The sequence below is a fragment of the Talpa occidentalis genome, unplaced genomic scaffold, assembly GCF_014898055.3.
Source record: "Talpa occidentalis isolate TD23 unplaced genomic scaffold, MPIMG_talOcc4v2.1 talOcc4.15, whole genome shotgun sequence".
NCBI lineage: Eukaryota > Metazoa > Chordata > Mammalia > Eulipotyphla > Talpidae > Talpa > Talpa occidentalis.
Genome location: NW_023601543.1, coordinates 79,983,622 through 80,001,725, shown reverse-complemented (window position 1 = coordinate 80,001,725; position 18,104 = coordinate 79,983,622). Strand labels below are relative to the sequence as shown.

General features: G+C 44.0%; 1 protein-coding gene and 1 non-coding gene across 7 annotated transcripts in view; one reads left to right on the top strand and one right to left on the bottom strand.

Moving 5' to 3' along the window:
- Positions 1 to 277: 277 nt before the first annotated feature.
- TRNAV-UAC (transfer RNA valine (anticodon UAC)) lies at positions 278 to 350 on the bottom strand. The gene has a single exon. It is a non-coding gene; the product is annotated as a tRNA-Val (tRNA).
- Positions 351 to 809: 459 nt separating this feature from the next.
- Positions 810 to 18,104, top strand: part of PPEF1 (protein phosphatase with EF-hand domain 1) — a 124,166-nt gene continuing 106,871 nt past the window's right edge. For 3 of the 6 annotated variants that reach the window (XR_008552039.1, XM_054695823.1, XM_054695819.1), the window contains exons 1-3: positions 810 to 1,585; positions 2,515 to 2,568; positions 16,971 to 17,050. The gene's annotated coding sequence lies outside the window, so the exon portion shown is untranslated. Of the gene's footprint in view, positions 1,586 to 2,514; positions 2,569 to 12,072; positions 12,233 to 16,970; positions 17,051 to 18,104 lie in introns of those variants that run through there. The other 3 variants (XM_037512642.2, XM_054695821.1, XM_054695820.1) reach the window with 2 other exon arrangements.

The following is an 18,104-nucleotide window of genomic DNA, read 5'->3' as shown; positions in this document are numbered from 1 at the left end:
CCAAACTTTAGCTGGAGGAGGTCGGGTTCGTTTCTGAGAGCACCAGTATGAGAGGAGAGGTAGGAGTTGGGGCCAGGTGGGGCCCAGTTGAATCCTTGCATTACAATGCTTGTCGGACTCTGGTGATTTCTCATGGCATTGCACCTGCGGGAAGGAGATGGTATCTGTCATATATTGATCTATTTTTTTTAAGGAGAAATAAAACCTGTCATTGCTTTTCACTGTGTACCCTGATGGTAAAGGGACAGGGGAAAATGAAAACACAACTTGCCAGCTATGGTTCCACTGGGGCTCGAACCCAGGACCTTCTGCGTGTAAAGCAGACGTGATAACCACTACACTATGGAACCCTCGCGTTGGGAGCTGCGTAGTGATTTTATTCAAAGTTCTCTGTCAGCAATAGCGTCTCTGAAGCCCCGCCCCCTCAGCGTAGCCCCACCCCCGCCGTGGCCGCCCCGCGCGCGGCGAGGCGCGGTGCTCGCGGGGAGTGAGGGGCGCCTGGCGTTGGGCGGCTTGCAGCCCCTGCTGACCTAACGCGTCGCTCCTGAGCCCAGTGGGGAGCCCGGCCCGGGTCACCCTCCTAGGGGAGGACGCCGCTCCGCTAATCACCGGTTCCCAAACTTTCCCTCAGTCGGCGCGTCGGCGAGGCTGACTGGCCGGCGGAAGCGGACCTTTGAACGGCCCCTGCTGGCAGCTTCCCTGCGCCTGGGAGGGAGACGCGCTTCCCCCGGTCACCCCCGCGCCCCCTTCGCCGGGCGCGCTGAGCCTGGTCGCCCCTAGTGACCTGCCGCCGCGGCCGCGGCGGGGAGCCTGGAGTCCCGAGCAGGGCGGGCAGGAAGCGCCCTTCCGAGCAGGGAGGGCTTCAGGCCGCGAGGGGTCAGCGGGCCTGCTGTGGGGTCGTTGTCGTGTTGGCGTCTATTTCGCCACGGTTGCCACAAGGCCGGTGGTCAGTCGCCTCTTGCCGGAGAATGTGGCCCTGACTGCTCCCCTGGCGTTTTCCAGAGCATTCTTCCCCTCTTCCCCTCCCCAAGCCTGAGAGGGGCGAAAAGTGGCGGGCTTTCGTGGAGGGCTTTTTCGGGCCTGGGCCTGGGGTGGGGTTAGGGACGGTGGGGTAGACAGGTGGCTCTTTATGGCCGGGGAGAGTGAGTGAGTGAAGCACGACCCGCCACAAGATTTGAGGGGCCCCGTGCAAAGGGCGAGTTGCAGGTCCCCTGTTCAAAAGTGACCAAGAATTCGGGCCGCGAAGGTGTCCGCACAGGGGCCTGCTGCTCGGCCTCCAGAACTAGCCCCTGGGACCTCCCTTACCAAGGACCCTCGTGTGGTCTCCCTTCTTGGCTTTCATGATCAGAGCCACGTGCCTTCCCGGGAGCTTCTGGGTGCGGCTTCACCTTTCCAGGCCGGCTCCGCTGCCCTTAAGCTTCAAAACCCACTTGAAACCATTGGGGGAGCATCGTTAAGCGCCCAGTTGGACATGACGCTTGAAGCCTGCAGCTGTCTTTCCCCTGGCATCTCCTCCGAGGCTGGCAGGATGCTGGAGTAACAAGACTGAAAGCAGCCCCTTCAGCCAGGCACCTGGAAGAAACAGGTGGGTGGAAGGTGCGCTCATCTGGGGTGGGGTGGGGCACACTGTCAGGATTCTGGTCCTGTCTTGGCCACTCACTAGCTTTGTGCTCTTGAACTGGCAACTCACCTCCCAAGCCTTAGTGTCCTTTCTCCTTCGTGAGACTGGTAATTTGGACGAGACACCCGTGCTTCCCCTCTGGGTCTACGAGTTATCCACACTTTCCAGGTGAGAATGTGGAAGCTGTTATCTGTCAAGTACGTTTTTCCAGAGAAGTAGAGGCAGCTAGTGCTTGGGTTTTCTAGTACCAGGTTTTCCATGTCCTCATACCTCCCAGAAATATTCATCAGGGGGCCCCTCCAGAACGCCTTTCTGTTGATACATTTCAAGAGGCCTGTTGAGTACTCGATGCTTAGATTGTGAGCCACCAGACGATCTGGAGTGGACTGCCACCAGCCAGAGGGTGAATTCATGAACTCTCTGTGTTTTCTGTAGTTGGTGAGCCCCAGTAACCCCTGGGAAGGCCAATAAAAATATGTTTCCAAACCCCCGTCAGTTCAAGATAAGACTGTCAGGAATTAGGCCTCCAGTTGTACTCACCAGTTGGGTTTGCTTTGTGTCTCTAGGGAAGGCTTGGCTCTCCTTCCAGCTTTCAGTCTGCTCTTCTTGTAAGGGTGTTTTTGCCAAGTCAAGCCTTGGCTACGTTTCCACAGGTAACTCCAGGTAGAAAAGAAGCTGGTGTGCCTCTGATGCATGCAGCACAGGTTTTTGCCTTTAGCAAAACACACTCCTGTACCTTTTTTCCATTCTGACGAAGAGTGAGACTTGTTCCCCTTCCCTGCTGCCCTCAAGGTATAGTCACTATCGCTTTCACTAGTCAAGTGCCATATGGTTTACAAAGCATTTTCACATACATTCCAAAGAGGTAGCCTATTACTATCTCCATTTTTCAGGTGAAGAAGTGGAAGCCTAAGAGTTTGAATGCCTTGACTGAGACTAATTTGCTGGTGAGTGGCAGGGCTGGGTTCATACTCAGTCTTATATCTAAGTGACTTTTGGAGACCCATGACCCCAAAGGCTCTGTGTTGTTCCCATGAGAGTGTTGCTGGTCCCGTGTAATATTTTGTCTTCATGACAGTGAGGAAATAGTTAACGTTTTATCTTCTGTAATTTTTTTTTAAAGATTTATTTATGCATACAAGAACTGGGGTACATTGCAGAGGTGCAGGGGTGAGAGGCTTCACCAGAGACAGAGCGGGGAACAGAACAGGCAGGCTGACTGAAAAACACTGCTGAGGGGAGCAGCAGGCGAGACAGGAGAGGTCTGCCGCGCCATGTGGGTAGCTCCCTGGGCGGCTGGGGATTGAACTCATGCTGCAGAGGCTGCGGACAGCTTCATAGTGCTGTGCTTAACCCCTTGTGCCACCAGGGAGGCCCTATCTTTTGTAATTTTTCAGTGAAATCTTCAAAAGCAGGAACCAAGAACCTGCCAGAAAGAATTGTTGATGACTTTCACTTTGAAACCACCAGTGTCATGAATAGTGCCTCAGATGGCCCCAATTCTGCCTGACATTTTGGTCTGTTCAGTCAGATCTATGAGGCCCGTCAACCCTTAGGTGTGCCCACAAGCATTTGAACAATTATAAGACAAATACATAAACTAGTAAATTAAAACTAGAGGTCACTGAAACTTTTTGAGTGCTCTGATTTCTCAGATGTTTACTGTGCCTTCCTCAATAGTTGGCTTCTCTGATGAGGAGTAACTCAACCAAAGAAACCATAGCCCCACACACTGAGCTGACTTGGGAAGCTCAGCTTACCTGATTTTATTTAGAAATAATTATCCTCTCTCTTTTGGTGAGTACTCACTCAAGATTTACTAAGAGAAGTGAGTCATTCCTTAGTATTGTGGAGCTCATCTTATTTTTTCCCCTTTTGCAGCTCATCATGTTCAAAACATTTGAAAGTAGCCCACTGGAAGGGCTGTTGCTTTTTGCCCACCTACCTTATCATAATTGGGTACATTCATCTCTCTTTTTACCCATCTCAAATTCTGTGGTTATTTTATTTTTTTTTAAAGATTTATTTATTTATTTACACAAGCACTGGGTACAGTCAGAAGCGTGGGAGGGTGAGGGAATTCACCAGAGCCAGAACGGGGAGCACAACAGGCAGAAGAACCGAAGTACACTGCTGAGGGGAGCAGCGGGCGGCAGGAGAGGTCTGTGCGCCATGTGGGACCCTCACCGGCGGCCAGGGATCGAACCGGCACTGCAGAGACTGTGGGCAGCTTCGCAGCCCAGCGCTCAACCGCTGTGCCACCAGGGGAGGCCCTCTGTGGTATTTTAATCACTTGTTTGTGCTTTTACTGTTTGGTGGCGGCACTGCAATCTGCCAGAGCCAATTCTCCTGTTGTCCACCCCTAAATATGGCCCCAGGAAGAACACACATCTGGAGCTAATCCTGGGGTTTTGCTTGAGTTCCCAAGAAGAGATACTTTCCTGTTCACACTGGGCTTGAACATGAAGTAATCCAGAGGCTGCAGGGTCTGCTCTCCTCTATTACGTTGTAGCAGACAGGGCTCTTCCTAGCATGCAGCAGCAACCCACTTGTTCAGAATTTTCACTGCTTTTTCCCACGTAGGATGTTTATACTTGCCTGATAGGCTTGACTGAGTGATTTGCTTTGCCCAGCTGGATGTGGGCAAAAGTTCCAAGCCAAAGCGTGAAGAGCCGCTGTGGTTGGAGAGTTCAGTGTCTTTTCCTTTTGCTATGAGAACAGCAGTGTCCCAGAGGGAGCTTGGCCTGAGTCTTGGAGGGAAGACCATGTGTTATAGAACTTCAGCCAGTCTGTTCTGGCCAAGGAAGAGGCATGCTGAAGAAACTTTGATTATTGTAAGCCACCTAAAGTTTGGGTTGTTTGTTACCAAAGTATAACATCACTTAAGTTGACTTAGCGTTGTTGCTTGTTGAAGAAGATGAGTTTATTAAAGGATATTCAGTGGTTCACAGGATTTCCGCAAGGCCTTTGGAGCCTCCAAAGCCAGGAATAATGGCTAGATCTTTCTTGGTGCTGCACCAGCAGACACCCACTGCTGCCGCCTTTGAGTACAGAGTTAGCAACTCAAGCCAGTGATGGGACCTAGAAGCTCTATCATTGTTGCCTCTAAAAGCTGCGCCGCTCAGCCACTAACCTTGTCAGAAGATGGCTTTCATAATCCCCCATGCCTCACCTTGCCCTCTTCTTCTTCTTTTTTTAAAGATTTATTTATTTATTTATACAAGCACTGGGTACAGTCAGAAGTGCGGGAGGGTGAGAGAATTCACCAGAGACAGAGTGGGGAACAGAACAGGCAGACTGATGAAATACCCTGCTGAGGGGAGCAGCCGGCGGCAGGAGAGGTCTGTGCGCCATGTGGGACCCCCGCCGGCAGCCAGGGATTGAACTGGTGCTGCAGAGGCTGCGGGCAGCTTCGCAGCCCAGCGCTCAACCGCTGCACCACCAGGGGAGGCCCTCACCTTGCCCTCTTCTAAATTGAGGTGTATTGCAGAGCCGAGGTTACATGCCTATGCTCTTGCTGTAAGAGTGACTGGAAAAGCAAATTTCTTGTTTCTCCTTCAGGGAGGTAGGAGTCAATGAGGAATTACCAAAACATAAGAAGGATGTGAGAAGTTAGTGGGTGACCACAAAGCATGGAGCATATTTGCTACTTACTCAGTCTGTGAATGGAGCCAACAGCAAGGGATTAGAAGTGAGCAGCAGAGACTGGGCACTACCATTTAAGGCCTCCACCATTCATGCCTTAAGTATACCCACTGGTTCTTCAATTATTTGAAGATTGCATCCCCAGTTTTGCTTAGGCCAGTTGACTTGGGCTTATTGTCACATCCAGGAGTCCTACTGATTCATGTCTAAAATGCATATGCATCAGCACAGTGGCTGGCATTGGTGCCCTGGCTTGAACACTTGGAAGTTTTGGTTACCCTTAGTTGCCAGTAAATGGGGAAAGAGGTCATGACAAAAGCCACTTCTGACAGGGGCAGGGTTTGGTTTCCCTCTTTCCTGGGGAGTTGGCTATTCTCAACTGGCATCGGGCATTTGCTCACAGGTGGCACAGAAACCAGGACACATAAAGTTATAGTAGGCAACACATCCGTGGCAGCAACTGCTAGTTGCTTATCAAATATCCATTCTTCTTTCATCAGTAATAAAAATAAGCAGAATAAACTCTTGTATAATGGTTGCTATGTATGAGAGACTATTCTAAACTCTTTCTTCATATTAACTCTTTTAACCCTCACAAGAAGCCTGTGAGAAAGGGCCTGTTACTGTGCTTAGTTTACAGATGAGGAAACCCAGGCACAGAGTAATTAGGTAACTTAACTAAGTCATACAGCTAGTAAATAAAGGAGCAGGGCTTTACCCCCAGGCCATCCGACCCCATACGTGGTGTTGAATCTCTGCACTGCTCTTTGCTTTAGCAATATGTCCAGCAAAATGACTCCCTTCTAGCTGGGAGAGACGGACACAGTTCTAGCCAATGAGATGTACAGACGTGGTGGGCTTCCAAAACCTTTTCTTTCAAAGGAAGTAGACTCAGTTGATCTGCCCATTTTGCCTTTAGTTCTTTAGTTCTGTCCGAATTGCAGATGTGATCGATGCTGGAGGTAGAACAGCCATTGTGTGACCATGAGTTGACAGTAATGAAGGAGAAAGCCACATGGCTTGGATGAAAGAAAGACGGTGCCTGGCATCTCAGCCCTGGATTTCCTACTTCTAAACTCCCTGTCATATGTAAAAAATAAACCCCCTAATTTTAAATTCTACTGTTTAGTGGGAGTTTTAGTTCCATGAGGAAAATACAATCCCTGCTGATTTAGCCTTTCTACATCTCTCGCCCTTACCTGTCTTCGTACCATTTTGACAACATCTTTTATCTATCCATCAGCGACTGCCCTGTGTTCCAGTCCCTTATGTGAAGTTGTTTATTATCACATGCCTGCAGTATGTCTAGGAGCACTGTGTTGGGCAGTGTGGGAGTTTATTTTTTTTTTTAAAGTATGAGACGTTATCCCATCTCAAGCAGTTTAAGAACATTAATTAGCCCAAAGGATGAATTTGCTCCAATGGATGCATAATGTTCCAATGGATGATAATGACTGGATGTGGTTTCCTAACTTAGGATGTTATTGAATTTTAATTAGACCCTATCTCCTGTCTCTTAAAGAGGAAACTCGAGGGAAGAGAAGACAGAGGTGGAGGGGGCAGGGTGATATGTCAAAGCCTGTGTAATGGTAGAGATGGACTCACGTGGTATGCCTTTCGACACCAGCTATCTGGAATTTCCAAAATCACTCACGGTCCCATTCATTGAGCTTAGATTTTATAGAGATAGTCATGCAAGAGAGAAACAGATCAGCTCATATCACCTCTCCTTTATTTATATGTCTTGAGATGCTTCTAGTTTCTACAGTTACTCCCCTGGGACTGTGTAACTTACCATGGGACAATTTGGCTACTCTTCCACGTAGAAGGAAATGTCTGCTGGCAGCATCCAGTTCATGTTAATTGGGGAAGGAATTGAAATGGGCTACTCCCTCTCCCTCTACTTCCTTAACACTTACTGTCTTTAGATTTACAAGTGGGTTCTACTGTGCACACAATGGTACTTGCCTCTAAGTATAAGTTCCTCATACTCTGATGGAAGATTTCAAGAGTGATACAGGTCTTATTATTATGTGTTTTTGTTAGTGATTTTAAGTATTTGTGATTTGGGAGGCTGCAACTAGGGTATAGTCTGAAGGCTATATTCAATAATAATACCCAAACCAATCAGTATGATGTGTAACTCAGTTACAGGCTATCTGCAGGCTAGCAGCCTTCCTCTGCTAAATTCTGTTAAAATTCATTGGGTTCTATTTTGTGCAAAATGAGCAGGCTGCCATGACAACTGTCTGTGAATATTATTTTAATATTAGTCATAGGTTTCCACTGTCTGCCTCTGAGTCCAGCATTCACTATAAAACCTAGATGCACATCTGTTCTTAAAGGAGTCCTCCTGGTCGTGTTTACAAAAAAACAAAAACAAACACTTGAATGGCTAGTTTTCTTTTGGGAGAGACATTTGAATAATTTACCCAGTTGCAAATTGTAGATTTTATTGCTGTTTGTTTCCTTTGGAAGGGTGATTTGGATATGAAATTATATTGTACTGAACTATAGATTTGATGAAATAGTTATGCTAGACTAGTGTTTGAAAAGTTCCCCTCTAGGTGTGTAAACCTTACATTAAATTGTTCTTTTTTTTAACTCATAGTATCAGAAGGTATTTTGTGCTTGCGAGTAACAGAAAGTTCCACCCAAGCTGAGTTTAGCAAAACCAGTTTCAACTGATTCTAACTTGAAATTCCAAAGGTAAAATTTTATCCAGAGATTGATAATGAAGCCCCCAGCTCCATTTCCCTGTCCTTGTCTTCGTCTGCCCTTTTTCGTGTGTCAGTTGCACAGGGAACTGTGCTACTCAAACTGGCTCCCAAACTGGCTCTCCTCCTGGCACAGCCTTGCTCAGAGCACCACACTTGGGGGAGAAGACTGAGTTTGTGTCCCTGGGAGTCCCGAGAGTCACTCATACCGCCTGTCTTAAGCTACATGTCCACCCAGAACATTATATTTTGCTAGAAGAGGATATGCTAACTGCCGTAGGCTGAGGTAAGTGCTCATTCTTGTACGGTCACCATTGCCTGAGTAGTGGGCTGGGCTACTTGGCTTGAGCCCGTCGGGGCCCATACTTAAGGGTGGAAGGTGGTGTCAAGTCCATGCAAACTATGGCTGAGAATAGGGAGAGGGTTGATTTCAGAAAGGAAAATTGGGGTTGCAAGGAAGTTAGGGGAGTACTTGCTAGCCACTTGGTTAGGGAACAGAATGCTCAGCAAATACTAATGATGGCTAACATTTATTGAGTGCTAACTGGGAGCCAGGCACCACTCAAACAGCGTTACAAGTGCACTGGTTAGAGAACGGGTTTGACTGCCCGTAATAAGGCAAATGAAATATCAGGGAGTTAACAGAGGGATTTTTTTTTTTTTTCCTCATGTGATATGAAGCCAGGGTACAGGCAGACATTGTGTCCTGCTTCCGGCAGAATGGGGGAATGGCAAGGAGGAAAGGGCTCGTGCCAGCTGTGTCTGGTTGTTTTCTTGTTTTCTTCAATCAGAAAAGTAACTTTTCTGGGAGCCTCAGCCAGTAGATTTCTGCTTATATTTCATTAGCCAGAACTCGGTCACATGGCCACCCCCTATCGGCAAGGGAACCTGGCAAAATCAAGTTTTATTGGATGAGCCCATTGCCACCTAGAACAAAACGGTTTTATTGCAAGGGAGAATGAATATCGGTTAGGCAGCTATCAGTGCCTGCCACTATACGTATTTTATTCCTTATTCCATTCAGTGTGACTGGTACTATTATTATCCCTGCTTTCTAAGAAACAGGTTTTGTAATTTTCCCAAGCTCACACAGGCCTGTTCAGTGGTGGGGTCAGCATATGACCCCAAGCAGTTTGACTCTAGCGCCAAATTCTGTTATGCTCGCAGACACATCCCGACCCCCAGAGAGACCACCTTTCTTTCTTCCTGAGTGCATCCACTCAGGAAGTGCAGGTTATTCCTAGAAATGGCAGCTAATATTCAGTTAGCATGTTATGGTTCATGAAGATTTTTCTATTTAGATTATTCTATTTAAATATTATCCCTATTTTTTAAAATGAGGAAACTGAGACTCAGAGAAGTTATATAAATTACCGTTTGTCCCTGGGTTGTATGTGGCAGACCTGATATTTCCTTGAAATTACAAGAGCTTACTCCTGGCCCCCTTTCCTGGTCTCCCTGCTCTTCCAAGCACAGCAGACTTCATTTTTAATTTTTAAAGACAATATATTGATCTAGGGCCTTTATTAACTTCAAAGCCTTCATGGATAAAAACAGTCCAGATCCTTATTTTCATAGTGTCCTTTACACCTAGCCACAGGAGCCAGGAGCATGGCATGATTAGTAGGAACTGTGTTCAGCAGTAAGAAACAGACCTAAAAAGGGAGGTTATTTTTATCTCACATAATATAACATCCAGAGCTTCATTCAAAAAATGAAAGTGTATCTGTTAAAGTAAAAGGGTGACTAAACATAGAAATTTCCTAACCTTAGTTACATCAGGTTAATTTATATACATTTCTTAAAAACTGATATTTGTTTATCGTGTTATGATTTATGAAGATTTTTCCATTTAGATTATTTAAATATTACCCCCATTTTTTAAAATGAGGAAACTCATCAGACTTTTTGCTAAGAATGACAGCACACCTCATTGAAATAAACTAGTGAAGTTTCACTGTATTATTGATACCTCAGTTTGCTTATAATTGTTATCACTCTCATTCTTTTCAAATATCTGAGATCTTTAACTTGTGGCAATACTACTGAATTGACCATAAAAAAAATCACAAGAACATTGTAGAATAGAGTTTGACTTTAAAAATCATGAAAGAGTGGGTTGAAAAAGAAATAGAATTTTAAACAAACAGAAGTTATACTGTGTTACAGCGTAGTGACACCTCCAACATGCTTCATCATCACTTGGGAGCTTAATTAGAAAAACAAGTTCATGAACTCTGCTCCAGATGTACTGAATCAGAACCCTTAGGGTGTGGGCCCAGGAATCTCTGTGTTTTTCTTTTTTTTAAGGAGACATTATTTTTTAAAATTATTTTTATTGAGGTAGCATTGTTTACAATACCATATATGATTCAGGGGACTAGGTTCATACCTGTTTGGCTCTATGTTACCACAATGCACCCACCACCAAAGTACCCATAGTTCTCAACCACAGGCCGTTGGGCCCCTCCCTGCTTTGTTCCTACCTCCACCCTCTTCTGCTAGTAGCCTCAATTCTACAGTCATATTTTTAGGGTTTTGGTTTAGTTTGTCTGTTCCTTTGTTTTGTTTCTCTGTATCCCACATACGAGTACTATCACCCAATAGTTCTCTTTCTCCTTGTGATTTTTACTTAGCATAATCCCCTCCAGTTCCATCCGTGTTGTTACAAATGGCAAGATGTCATCTCTTTTTCCAGTGGAGTAGTATTGCCTTATATGGATATGTATTATATCTTCTCTAGCTACTCATCTGTTGGTGGGCACTTAGGTCGTTTCCATTAACTTGGCTATTGTAAATAGTGCTGCAGTGAACATAGAAGTGCATATATCCCTTCAAATTGGAGCTTTTTATTATTTGGATAAATACCAAGGAGTGGAATTGCTGGATCATATGAGACATCTATTTTTAATATTCTGGACAACCTCTATATTATTTTCCTTAGGGCCTACATTTCCACCAGTCTATATTTTCACCAACAGTGTATATGAGGGTTCCTTTTTCTCCATACCATCACCACCATTTATTGTTTCTGGTGTTTTTTGACGTGGGCCATTCTCATGGGAGTGAGGTGCTATCTCATTGTGGTTTTGATTTGCATTTCCCTGATGATAAGTGATGTTGAGCATTTTTTCTGGTGCTTGTTGGCCAGGAATTTGTGTTTTAACAAGATCCCCAGGTGATAAATAAACACATTAATGTTTGTATAGCACTATTTTAGAGAGTTTTATGTAAATGAGACTCTCAGACTGTGTATTCTTTAGCATATTGGTTAAAATACCAACTCAGCTTTAGTTAACTAAAGACCTATGTTAAACCCTAGATTCTTCTTTGAAAGTTCCCAAATCATAGATTCCAGTTACCTAAAAGGTCACTGGGCCTTAATTCACATGTATGCTTGACCCCCATCCCCCTATCAACACCTTCACCTAAGTAATCTGTATTCCTTTTTCAGATGTCAGTTCAAAGCTTCCTTCCTCACAGCAGCCTTTGCTTGACCTCCTGACTCACTTTTATGATGCACTTAAGTCTCCTTTGCAATTTCACATTTGTTTTCACATTATTTGATTAATGTCTACTTCCCTGACAAGGCTATAAACTTCATGAGGGCTGGGACCTTGTCACTTCTCTTAACTCATGTATTACCATGGTCTAGAACATGCCTGATACATGATAGATGCTTAACAAATATTTGTTGAATGAATATATAAATAAAACCAAGACAAGAATAAGTGCTCATAAAGGAAATTCTTCTAAAAGTTTTCCAAAAGCTTCACCATAAATTATTCATCATCTGAGGAAATAGTAGCAAAGGTTTTGAAAAGAAAGCCTTTCCCTAGGCCTTGTTTTAGCTAGTAATTTCAGTGTTCTCTAAGAAACCAACTATTCTTTGTTTTTATGTTCACAAACACAAAAATGTTGACAGGAAGGCAATGGTGGCAGAAAGAAAGCTTTTTCTAAAGAAAGAAACCTTTCTAATAAGCAGGAAGTGGTTCTCTCATCCAGGTTATATTCACATGCTGTTGGTAGGTACTGTCAGATCTCCATCCAGCATTGTGGGGTTGCCAAGGTAACCTATTGAAGAATCATTCTAGAATCTCCCTGTGGAAAATCCCAGAAGAGGCTGAGGCAGCCTCTTCAAATAAGATCTGTAAACCTGAGGATGGATGGTATCCTGAGCCTGCAGGTCAGGCTAAAACATTCAACAACCAACAAAGTGAAGATCTAGGAGTTTATTATCCGTTCATTGGTGAGGAACTAATAAAACTTAAGAGGGAAGGGTAGTCAGAGCTCTTAATGGAGTAGATGCAGTGAATGGTATCTGGGTAGGCATAGAGCCATATGATTGAAACTTAATGATCTTTCTCTGTTTAGTTGTTTGGACACCTCTTGTGGACTTTTTGTTTTCTATATGGTATTTATCATACTTTAAAATTTACTAAATTAGAGCTGTCTTTGTGGGGTGGAATTGGGTTACCATTATGTAATGGGAAGAGTGCTGGGCACCATGTCACGAGACTATGATTTTGGAGAAGCCATTCACCTCTCTGGGCCTGGTTTCTTCTCCTATAAAATGAAGAGCCTTGGGCCTCCCCAGTGGCGCAGCAGTTGAGCACTGGGTTGCGAAGCTGCCTGCAGCCTCTGTAGTGCCGGTTCGATCCCCGGCTGCTCCCCGGCCACCGGAGGAGGGTCCCACATGGCACGCAAACCCCTCCTGCCGCCCGCTGCTCCCCTCAGCAGTGTGCTTTGGTCCTTCTGCCTGCTCTGCTCCCCGCTCTGGCTCTGGTGAATTCTCTCTCCCTCCCGCGCTTCTGACCGTACCCAGTGCTTGTATAAATAAATAAAAATAAATCTTTAAAAAATAAATAAATAAAATAAAATGAAGGGCCTTTTTGAACAAGTGCAAAGGACCACAATATCTTATCACATCACAGGTTCTCTGGCTACAGAGTTGTGGGCCAAGGCACCGTCATGTCATGATGGTCTTGTAAGGGACTCTATAGTCTGTCCCTAGATTAGTGCCAATTGCCAGTGCCTTGATATGAGAGGGAGTTGTATAAATGGATAGTCTTTGTCTTCTTTAGTCTTAGAATGGCACATTATAGCGCCTGCAAAAGGAAAACAAGTAGTAAGGAAGTACCATTGCTCTGCCATTGACTCATGCTAGATGTCAAACTGAGATACGTATAAAACCCGAGCGCATACAAGCTGAAGGAACAGATTGTGGCAATATTTAAAAATATCACAATTCTCTAAATAAGAAGCAATTCTGATAGCCTATTTGGAATTTATGTGAAACATCTATAACTCTGAAAATCTGACTTTTCAGATTTGGTACATTGCCAAGGTAAATGACTTCTCTGTAGTTATCATACATAAAAGTGTATTGAATTGTATGGTAATAGGGGGCTCCCTGAGGCCTCTCCTAGGCCTCTCTCTTTCTCCATTGCTCCTTTTTAAGTTTTCTTTGGTTTCTCCTTCTTCTTTCTCATCCCCTGGAAATCATTTCAGCTATTATAGGTAACCTGATGACCTCTCTCTTCAGAATCTGCAGACTGGATTTATGTCCTGGACTTCTACTGCCTAAGGGACATTTCATAGGCACTCAGATATTTTTCTACACCATAAACAGATTTGTATTCCTTCATGTCCTAACCCTGTACCCATTAATACTCTACTGCAATTAATGTCATCATCCTCTAGACTAAATTGCTTGAGGACAGGGACCATGTCTGTCTTGTCCATCATTGTACCCCCCAGTGCCCAGAGTAGTGCCTGGCACATGGTAGACACTCAGCAATTATGGTCATGAGTTACTTCATGATAAGGCTATTGCCTGAGGAATGTGTTATTTGGGAACATGATATTAATGGTGGGTTTTGTGTGCTTCTGGGTCATAGTGAGCAAAACTATGTGAGGTGAAATCAAACTGCAGGAAAATGATATCATCTAGAGACAGGTGACCACAAGATGTATGAGACTGCTGCAGTGCAGAACACTGTGACGTTAGGACTTCCAGGGCATCACTAGGCAATAGGAATTTGGGGACCACCATCAGATATGCAGTCTGCCTTTGACTGAATTGTCATCATGTGGGCCATTGCTGTATTGTTGAAGAATTGACAAGTCTATTATTCCAAATGTGGAATCATTCTCGATGACTCTCTCATACATCCCCCATATCCAGTCTGGGTCCAGTGGGGTTTATTACCTAAAAAGCTTTCACATTTGATCCTTTTTGTCCATCCCCACTGGCAAAGATTTCATTCAGCCCCTATCATCTGAGTCTTGGATTGTTATAGGAGCTTCCTCATTGGTCTTCCTGTGGTGGCTTGTTCATCCTCTGACCCTCAGCGTGGTCTTTGTATAGCTTGAATATGATCAAATCACCCTCAAGCTCCCCTTTACTTAAACAGAGTTTGCAATCTGGCAGTCTCACACTGAATCCATGGAGTCTATGTAGTGTTTTGAGAAAATGAGAATTATTGTATTTCATGCACTTTTTTTTTTTTTCACATTTTAGTGCCTCTCAAATTGGAATGTGTCTTAAAATAGAGTGTCATAGTTTGATGGGTGGCTTTTTCCTTTCTTATTGGTATATAAAATAATGCACCATGTAATCAATGGCCTCTTAAATTTGTAGAAATATGCTCGTGTTGACATTTAAAAATAGGGAGGTTTTACATAAAAATATGTTCAACTTCTCTTGAAAAATCACACTGGGCAATACTAGGCCAAGGTATCTAGATGGGAGCTTAAGAGGCAGCTACCAAATTAGCAGCTGACTCCTTAGACAAAGACTCTCTAGTACATCCCATCGTCCTCACCCACTGCTTTATTCATTTATATCATATGCCCAGCCCATGTAAGTATTTGAGATTAAAATCCCTGATGGACAGGTTAAAGTCTGTATTCTAAGTTATGATTTATAAGCATGATTATAGTTGGCACCAACCTACCTTCCAGGCTCACATCCTCCTCCTCCATTTTCTACACCCTCTATCCCTCTGACTCTGGAAACACGACTCAAATATAACCTACTCCTGTGCTTCCCAGAATGCCTTTCCCACCTTTATGCTCTATGAAACATTTCCTGACTTGCCTTGGCAGAGTGTGTTTCCTTCTGGACATATCTCTATACGTACATTTCCTCTCTTAAATTATTTGTGGTCAGGCCTGTGTTCCTTATTATGCTGTGAACTTGATAGGGAAGTGAATGAGAATATATTCATCTTTGCATCCCTGCCTTGTAGCTGGAACATGCTCAGTAGGTATCTATTGAGTAAAGAATGGATGACATTCCTATTTTGCTGGGGATCTCTGGTTTTTGAGTTTTCCCCATGGATAGGAGCTAAAAGTAAGTCAGAGGGAAGAGCAAGTGTTTTCCTTAGTGCTCACAATTTATAGCATACGACATTGCTTCTGGCTGTGACTTATGAAGGCCTTTGGCCATCAAAGTCAGCCCACAGGGTTGTTACTCTCTGCACACCCAAAGGCAAACCAGGCCCAGTTCTCTGTGAAGCTTTTTAAAAAATTTATTTTCAACTTAGTGTACAGTAAAAGCAGGTTTTTTTTTTGGTACAATTCTGTGAATGTTGACACATGGATAGATTAGTGTAACCGTCACTAGCATAGACTATCAGCGTACAGATACAGGATAACCCGGGTACAGAACATCACTCCTCCCAAACTCCCTCTTCTGTCTCTCTTTAGTCATGCCATCCCCCACCTATAAACCCTAGCAGCCACTGATCACTTCTCTGTTACTGCAGCTTTGTCTTTCATGGAAGGCACGTACTTGTATGTAACCTTTTCAGCGTGGCTTCTTTCACTCAGCATGATGTCGCTGGATACATCCAGGTTGTACATATCAGTAGTTTGTTCCTTTTATTGCTAAGTACTAGTATTCCATGGTCTGGCCAGAGATGTCCCTCAGTTCTTTGCCATGTGGGCCTTTCCAACATGGCAACTTACCATTGGCTGACTGAGAGACCAGTCCTGTCTGAGCTTCTCCACTCACTCATAAGTCCAGCTGCAGTATTATAACTATGAACTGACTTCATTCTTTTTTTGTTTGTTTTAAAGATTTATTTATTTATTTATACAAGCACTGGGTACAGTCAGAAGCGCGGGAAGGTGAGAGAATTCACCAGAGCCAGAGCAGAGAGCAGAACAGGCAGACTGACGAAATACACTGCTGAGGGGAGCAGCAGGCGGCAGGAGAGGTCTGCGCGCCATGTGGGACCCTCGCCCAGTGGCCGGGGATCGAACCCAGCGCTCAACCGCTGTGCCACTGGGGAGGCCCTTAACTGAGTTCATTCTAATTTTAATTTCACTTCTGCCATTTTGTGTCCTTGTTAAGTATTGTAAAATACACATGTCTACAAGAGCACCCTCTTCTCTCCCTGGTCTCTTTTCTTCCAGTTAATTCCTAACTTACAGCTGTTCAACCATCACATCTAACCTGAGCATCACTTTTTTTAGAAAGCTTTCCCTTATCCTTCTTTCTGGGATAGGGCATTCACTGTGCCTATTGCTTAGCCTTTTTATTATACTGTGCAGCTTTCATTTATCGTGTAATATCTGGCACTGTTTTAGATACCTGGATATTACTGGCACTGTTTTAGATACCTGGATATTATATTCCAATAGGGGAGACAGATTTTAATTTGTAATTTTAATTTTGTATTTATGTGGTAACCCCACTTCATTCATGTCCCTTTTGTTCACCATTTATGTGCCTGTTCCTCAGCACAATGCCTGTCACATGGGGGTGCACACTAAAGTGTTGAATTTAATGGAAGAGTACAAGGCATCCGAGTAAGGAAGATTAGGCCTTTCCCAGAGGAGAACTGAACTCTCATCTTTCCTGCTGGCTGTTTTCATATGATGATGTGCCAGTTGAGAAGTTGTCCCACCTTAAATCTGTTAATGAGTGAGTTTAGAACTGTTAACAGTACTTTGCCTGTTATTTTTTTCCTTTTTAGACTGGGAGAACTCTTCCTTGCCCAGCTGGCCAGGGAACGTCTGAGAAGAGGCTAGAACCTTCATTTTGCAAACACGTAAGGTGCTGGCTAAAGCTTCCCCATGTCACTGTGTACACTTATAATCAGACTCTGGAGTCACAGTGCCCAGGCTCACATTCCAACACTCACTCATTTGCTATTTGACTTTGGGCTATAGTTCCTAATGTGTAAAAAAGGGGTAATAATCGTATATGCCCCACAGGATGGTGTGGGGATTAAATCAGAACAACACATGTCAAATTAACAAGTACCTACAACATGGTACGTGCCCAATATTTTATCATTATTATGATTTATTCACATACATCAGTGCTGATTCATTTCACATTTGGAGCATGGCATTAGGTGCTTTGTGGTGCTCAAAATAATACTTTAGCATCCTTCATACTGTGGAAAAATAAGTGACATTCTTTATTTTAAGCAAAGTCAAAATAACAATCACATAAAGGGCACAGCCAATCCAATTTATGGGCCTGAGGCTGGCCATTGATGTAATTACCCAAACCACGAATTCTTATATTCCTTTCTTTTCTTTCTGCAATATAAGAAATATTTGGTGAGTACCTCTTATGCATTTGGCACTCGGGATACCAAGAAGAATGAAATGAATCTTTCACCTTTAAGATTTTACTGTAAAAAGACAAATTGCAGCATACTTTGAGCAACTCTATAATTGGACACACACATAGCTTTGAGATCCAGAAGACAGAATGACTAACTCCGCTTTGGTGATTCAGGAAAAGCTTCACACAGAGGAGGTGACATTTGAACAACTATATCTGGACATAGCTATCAGTCAATCATTGAGGGTTGGATAGGCATTTGGCTGGAATACAGCCATAGGGAGACATTGTCCACTATTTTGGGGGAGCCTGGATAATTATACTATCATTTACAATGTGTATGGCAGCTTCTTCAGTTCCTGGTCTAAAGTCCTTGCCATGGAAACCTGTATGGTTGTATTGCCTCATAATGAGGCCCTCTGATAATATTTAATATGCTAATAGGAGTTCTGATGCCCAGAACTGCCTTGCCAGTTATTTTTAAAGGGACTCCATTAGATTAAATAGCAAGCTAGGTAACCACTTTACTGGC